Here is an 8,186-nt window from a genome sequence, read left to right as displayed (position 1 = left end):
GATATATTCTAAGGATAGCCCCTTTAAGTTGAAGGAGCATGGACATTGATCATGGAGGTCTGAGAGGACGATGTCATGACATTATTAAGGGAGCATACACATTAATTTGTGATAGTGAACAACTAAAATGTTTCAATTAACTATTGTTACTCTAAATAGAAAGGTTTTTATGTCATAAATATGTAAGTTCTGGACAAACACTTTAAATACACCATTTAAAATATCTGAATCAGAAAATTACCTGGGGACTGTGAAATTAGCATACCAATTGTTTGATTACCCATCATTTCCTTTTAAACAGAAACAATTTATTTCATACAAGTGTAATTATGTGGAACAAATGCAACTGTCAGTTGTCCGCTTCTTGAATAGAGGAGGGCTGCTGACAGGTAAAGTCTAGGTGAATATCTGCTAATTTACACTGTTTAATCAGAGATGAATCTAGGACGTGAATTCCGTTTGGCACCACCTCCTATACATAGCTACAGCCGTTTGAGTAGTCATCATGTTACTGCTCATATGAGATTAGCATACATACAATCACATGCCAACTATCTGCTTTTCCTAATTCTCTTCAAGTTCAGTGAAAAACCTACAGCACCTGCTAGAGAAGCAGGATGAGAGGCTAAATGGCATGTGACTGTAAGTATTAAAATCACATATGAGCAGTCATGTGATGACCACTCATTCATTTTATAATTAATGCTCATAATAGAAATACAGATGTAGCAACCATAAACTTGTCAGGATGCACAATACTTTATTGACACAGCCATTTATCACGTTTTCTGATGAATTATGGATTGCTACATATGTACAGGAGCTGAACCAATACCAGTACATAAATAAAGCACCAAAACCACCAACAGTACAACAATAGAGCACCAGAATCACCCACAGTACATAAATACAGAATCACAACCACCATCAGTACATGAATACATCACTAGTGCCACCATTAGTACATGAATCTATCACTAGAAACACAAACAATACAGGAATTCAGTATCACAAGAACCATCATTAGAACATAAATACATCACCAGAACCACAATCAATACATCAATAGAACCTCCATCAGTGCAGGAATACATCACCAGAATCATAAAAAGTACAGAAATGCAGTATCACAACCACCATCAGTACATGAATATATCACTAGAAGCACAATCAGTCCATGAATACATCATTAGAACCACCATCAGTACACGAATGTGTCAACAAAAGCACCATTAGTATTAGAATACAACACTAAAAGCATCTGGAACAGAATAGGAATCAGGAATACATTATCAGAGCCAGCATCATTACAGGAATGCATACTCAGAACCATTCTCATCCAATACAAAATTTATACTATATTATTACCTTTATTATATTACATGAATTATTATATTAAAATGAAACACTTTATGTATATAAATATATATAATATATATAGCAACATAGTTCATTCGTAGATAGTCCTGTGTAGAAATAATAAGCCACATGTGTTACCAGGGCTTTAAGGTAGGTGAGGGTAGGGGGAGGAAAGATAAACTTCAATACTTTCCCTTATAAACTTTCCCTGTTAACTTCTGGCATCCTGGTATGGGTTTTGATCAGCCAGGGCTGGCACAGCATCATTTGTGCGTCACACCGAAGTCCTGCAAATAAATCCACTAACCTCTAGTTAGTATCACAAATAAACAATTAAATCCAGGTACCTTATAGATGACATCTTCCCTGATTCGAGTCATTCTCTTTCTTTTCTTCTTCATCTTGACCAGATGGCATGATGACTTTTCACATCCACAACTCATCTCAGTAGACTTCCATCTTCTCTTGACTTCTGCAGCACATCTGGACACAGTGACCTTAAAAATAACAGTATCATTATAATACTCCTGAAAAAATATATATGTACTACACTGTGTTCCTGTTGCTCCTCACTGTGCCACCTGCACAAAATATGACTCCAATACTAACCCTCTTCTTTTATCTGGCCTCCACATTATTCTCCCTTTTCCATTCTAGGCCCCTCCTCACATGGTTCCCTGACACTGTGTTTCCTCCTATACTGCCCAGTCTCTATACTGTACCCTCTCCTCACACTCCCCCCACTCTGCATACAGTCCACTTCATATTGGGCCCTCACACTATCACCCACACTGCCCCCTTTAGATACTACCTCCCAACACTATCAAGTCTCTATACTGTGCCCCTCACACTTTTCTCCTCCCATACTGTCACCTCACAGTACTCCCCCCAATACTGTCTCCTCACACATTTCTCCCCCATACTGTCCTCCCACACATTATTCCCCCAGCGTGCCCTCTCACATTTCTCTACCATACTGTCCCCTCAAACTCTTCCCCCCCATAGTGTGCCCTCACACTATTTCTCAGTAAAGATATAAAAAAATTCCATCACATACTTTTTTTTCACAAACACTGGCTCCATAGGCTTTTACTTGCACCGTACTTTAACCCATACATGTCAAACTCTGGCCCGCGGGCCAAATCTGGCCCGCAGGGTGATTATATTTGGTGACCAACACCCCTATGTGGGGTCATTATTCTGTATGGAGGACTTTGTGGGGCCCATTATACTGTATGGAGGACTTTGTGGGGCCCATTATACTGTATGGAGGACTATGTGAGGCCCATTTTACTGTATAGAGGACTATGTGGGGCCCATTATACTCTATGGAAAGCTATGTGGGGCCATTATACTGTTTGGAGGACTATGTGGGGCCCATTATTCTGTATGGAGGACTGCGTGCGGCCCATTATACTGTACATTGTTTGGCCTGCGACTATGCGACTTTGTCCAAGTTTTTTATTTTGGCCCTCTGTGTGTCTGAGTTTGACATCCCTACTTTAACTCCTTTGCGTGACCTTTGGTGGATGATTTTGGTGTCATTAGATTAGTTGGAATTTTTGAACGCTGTGCTGTGATTGGCTGCTGTGGGCAGAGAAGATTTTCCTAACCCAGCTTCCAAAGAGTGTGGTGGTGTCCATAGCATCCAATCATAGCATATCTTTCATTTTACCTCAACAGTATAAGAAATGAAAGCTGCGCTGTGATTGGTTGTAATGGGCAATAAAGACAGGGTTTTTTTTTGTCTTATTTCATAACAGTGTTGTGGTGTCCATAGCAACTAAACAGACCATAGTTTTCATTTTACCTAACCAGTATAAGAAGTGAAACAGAGTTCATAAGAGTGTGGTGGTTTGCTTACCACGATTTCTTTCAGTATTTAGTGGTTGTGCTGAATTAAGCTTCTGTTTCTAACAACGTGAGCGAAATGGCTACAAGGGGGTGTCATAATTCCCTCGACAACTTTTGCTACATTTGTGTTTTTTTTGCAGTGAAGAAACAAAGAAGAAACATTACGGACTTCGTTAGAAAAGACTTTTATGTGTACTTTAGTTTAAAACTAGGTGATCAGGACAAGTAGTGGGCTCCACATGTAGTGTCATCTGTTTGTGTGGAAGATCTGCGACAGTATTCTAAAGTTAAGAAAGAGAGCTTTTGTTTTGGTGTGCCTATGATCTGTAGGGAACCATGAAATCATAATGATGACTGCTACCTTTGTACGTTCAGCGTGGGGGGATTTAACATTACAAATAAAAAGGAAATGATATACCCGGACCTCCCATCAGCGATTTTCCCTGTTACTCACGGTCCAGGAATACCTGTTCCTTCACCTCCAGAGAAACTTGAAGATACACCTGATTGAGAAGATTCAGAACATGAAGAGCAAGATTCTGACGAATAGACCCAACAAGCCACAGCTTTTTTCACAGCTCAAATTAAATAATGTAGTCAGGGACCTGGATCTTCCTAAAATGTCTGCAGAACTTTTAGGCTCTAGATTAAAGGAAAAAAAAACTGCTAGCTCCTGGTACCTGTTTTTCATGGTATGGAAGCAGAGAAAAGGACTTTCTTCCATACTTTTCTCAAGACGGTGCTCTAGTTTATTGCAGTGATGTTCCTGGGCTGATGTAAAAATGTAACATTGAGTACAATGTGAGTGAGTGGAGACTCTTTATTGATTCATCCAAAAAAAAGTCTGAAAGCTATGTTTCTGCACAATGACAGCAAGTATGCTTCAGTGCCTGTATGGCATTCTGGGCACTTGAAGGAAAGCTATGAGAGTTTAGACTTTATTCTCAATAAACTTAACTATGAGGATTAAGGATATGTGGTGATCTGAAAGTTCTCTCTTTGCTCCTTGGGCAGCATGGAGGATACACAAAGTACCCATGCTTTTTGTGTGAATGGGACAGCCAGGATAGGACTCATCACTGGAGCCAAAAAGTTGGCCAACAAGAACATCTTTGCAACCTTGACGCAAGAACATAGTTGCAGAAAATTTAGTTGATCCCATTAAAGTTCTCCTGCCACCACTCTACATTAAGCTTGGACTGATAAAGCAGTTTGTGAAAGCTCTACCAAAAGAAGGAGAGACTTTTAAGTACCTGTGTACCAAGTTTCAGGGACTGTCCTAAGCAAAACTAAAGGAAGGCAATTTTTGTGGGTCCGGATATTTGGAAACTAATGAAAGATGATATGTTTGAAACAAATATGAAAGCTGTTGAGAAAAGGCTTGGGATTCTTTTAAAGAAGTTGTGAAGAAATTTCAAAGTAGCAACAAAGATCTTAAATTTAAGTCCATCGTGGAGAACATGCTGAAACATTTTAAAGTCTTGGGTTGTCTGATGAATATGAAGTTACATTTTATACATTCCCATTTGGACTAGTTTCCTGAAAATCTTGGTGCTGCTAGCGAAGAGCAAAGAGAAAGATTTCATCAGGATATCAAGGAGAGGGAACGACGATACCAAGGTAGATGGAATGTGAACATGATGGGGGACTACTGCTGGATGCTTCACAGAGAAGATCTGTATGCCTTCTATAAGAGAAAAGGTATTAAGAGAAGCTTTGAAGAGAAAAGGAAAAGGCGCAAAAACTAATTTCCAATCAAGTTGCAGAATGAATGTTCAATAAATTTTTATATATAATATTGTGCACATTTTTGGCTACAATAAAGATTGTTCATCTCGATTGTATATAATTTCACACGCGTTTTGTGCAAAATCCATACATGACAGTTAAAAGTAGAAGTGTTTTTTTTAATTCAGGGCATGAGAAAACATAAGAATCAGCAATTGGATTTGAAAAAAATTTCTAACCCCAAATTTTGCATACCTGTATATTTATAGCATTTATGATTAATGGGAATAATTGGTCATAAGGACAAGATAGAGTCACAGTGTGAATGCACATATATGCATTTAACTTATACCAAAATGCTATGGCTGATTGCTTTTGTTTTATTTCAGTTTACACCTTCTTGTGGTTATATTTTTTAAAATCAAAATAGTGTTAAGCAAGTACCCTATATTATTGACATGTACTATTTAGTGATGAGCAAGCATGCTCGCTACTGTTCGGTGCTCGCTCGAGCATCTCACTGCTCGAGATGCTCGGCGCTCGCCGAGTATTTCCGGGGTTGCTCAGTCGGAGCTCGGGTCCCCTCCCTGCATGTTTGGCGCTCTTTAGAGACGCCAATCAACATGCAGGGATTGTCAGCCACACACTGTCATGCCGCAGCCTTGTTGGTTGAGGTATTACAGTGATTGGCTGGCCGCATAGTGTTATCAGGTCTATATGAGACCTGGCGCCGCCGTGCTCGTCACAGTCTACTCCGCAATCAGGCAGTGTAGGGAGAGGTGCTGCTGAGCTAGGGAGAGATTTGGTTGTTTATCAGTTAGTGTAGGTATTATACAATATTCTCTACATATCCATCTCAACTAACAGTCCTTCTGAGGACTAATCCAGCTGCAGCGATATCAGTGTAAGGCAGGCAGGGTATATAGCAGACTGCAGTGCACATAGCAAGAGGGTCCATTCCAGTTCTGTCTGCTGGTGCTTTTACAGATATTTGTATAAATAGCCCCAGGTATCAGGGGCCAGGAATAATTTCTTTTTTATCTTAATCCTAATTACTTGCTTAAAAAGCAATCCAGAGAACATTGTTTTTCTGCGCCATTTGCTTGTTGGGACTGCAGAATACAGCCAGGTCCTTTCCATATTACAGCGCTAAAAATCCAGCGATTTAAAACTGTGGCTTGTCCGTCACACAGATCACATATAATTGCGCTGATAATATTGCCATTTCTGGCCTCCATTGAAATTTTGTTGCAGTGTGTCAGTGAACTTATTGACACGAGGTCGGCGCTGTTAAAAATAGTTTCCTACAGGCCAACTATTTAAAACTGTGGTTTGTCCGTCACACGGATCACATATAATTGCGCTGAAAATTCTGCCATTCTGGCCTCCATTAAAATTTTGTTGCAGTGTGTCAGCGAACTTATTGACACCAGTTTGCTGTTAAAAATAGTTACCTACAGGCCAGGTATTTAAAACTGTGGTTTGTCCATCACACGGATCACATATAAGTTCGCTCCAAATTCAGCCATTTGTAGTGAGCGTGGAAGATATTGTCCTCCATTTAAAATGAGCAAGGTGCGTGGCAAGGGACGGGGAACTAGACTTGATGGTGATGGTGCATGCAGAGGCCGAGGCCGTGGGCAAGCTGAAATTGTGCCACAATAAACACCCACATCTTCTCGCTCGACCTTCCTGTCCCAATTAATAGGGGACCGCAAAACACCACTATTGAACACAGAGCACGTGAAAAGGTTATTGGTTGGATAGCAGATAATGCTCCCTGTCACTTTGCCACCACCACTACCACCACCCTTTCTTCCACACGGTCAAGTCTCAGTATCCGTGAGTCTGGACCGCACATCCTCACCCTGATCCTCCTTCCTCTCACCATGCCGAGTGCCCGGAGACAACTGATCCCACACTTGGACACTCCGAAGAGCTGTTCACTTTTCCATTTATAGATTCGGGCCTCTGGCCTGGTCCACTTGAAGCGAGGCAATAGGAGATCGCATGTAGCGATGCCCAAATATTTGAGCAGCCACGGTCATACGAAGGCGACAGTAGGAAAGTGTCACAAGAGAAGGACGATGATGAGACACAATTGCCAGTAAGTCAGGAGGAGGAACCAGGGTGCGGAAGTGGAAGACGAGGTGGTGGATGATATAGTAACTGACCCAACCTGGCAGGAGGACATGCAGAGTGAGGACAGCAGCACACAAGGGAAGGAAGGCAGAGCAGCCCAACAGGCAGGAAGAAGCAGTGTGGTGGCCGCAGACAGAAGGCGGGTAACCGTTCCCCGTAACACCAACACGATGGAAGTTGCCAGTACAACTGTTAGCTCTTCCCGAGTTAGGTCTTCCCAGATGTTTTTTAAAGACTCTGCCAATAACCCCAAAAAGGGTTCACCTGATGAAAACGGCCTGCGTGCTGTCGAATCGCGTTGTGGATTATACAAGGATTTCTAATAAAAGGTCTCAATTGACCATTTACCCCTGTCTTATTCAGCGATTTTTTTATCCCCATCCATCACCCTAGCGCTTAAGATCACTGGCATATTTGCATTTCTTTCTACTGATAACCCCAAAAAGGCCATTTACACCACCTGCCAGGCCAGCATCAGCAGGGGTAGCAAAACTACCAGCCTGACCACCACCAGCATGATCAGGCACAGGGCCGGCGTCAGCAAGTGTCGGGGCTCTGGATCATCAGAGGGCCCACTCGCTGCTGGGGTCCGCGCTGTTTCCCTGGCATCTGTGCAGCCAGGACCGCCGGCGCTGCTTGATTGCCGGCACTTCACCAGACATGGCCGCGCGCAGTGTGCTGTGCGGCTGTGTCTGGTACTAATGACACGGCAGGGGCGACACTGCACCTTTAATTTTGCTTGTGTGTCACCCCTGTCACGTCATTGGTAGCAGACACAGCCTCACAGTGCACCGCCATGTCTGAAGTTCCAGCAATCAAACACCGCCGGAGGTCCTGCACAGATGCGGGGGAAGCGACCCCGGCCCTTACAGCGAGTAGGCCCCCCTGATGGTCCAGGGCTCCATGTCTGTGACACGCTGGCGGCCCTGCATAGATGAGAGGGAGCAGCCTGGGCCCCAACAGTGAGTGGGCCCCTATGATTGTCCAGGGCCCCATGTCTGTGACACGCCGGTGGCACTGCACAGATGAGGGGGAGCAGCCTGGGCCCTGACAGCGAGTGGGCCCCCCAGATGGTCCAGGGCTCCATGTCTGTGACACACTGG

Source organism: Phyllobates terribilis, unplaced genomic scaffold (assembly GCF_046119375.1).
Source record: "Phyllobates terribilis strain yellow unplaced genomic scaffold, ASM4611937v1 Scaffold_3__8_contigs__length_932513732, whole genome shotgun sequence".
In the NCBI taxonomy this organism is placed as follows: domain Eukaryota; kingdom Metazoa; phylum Chordata; class Amphibia; order Anura; family Dendrobatidae; genus Phyllobates; species Phyllobates terribilis.
The sequence above is the reverse complement of the archived record's forward strand: the minus strand, read 5'-3'. Positions refer to the sequence as shown.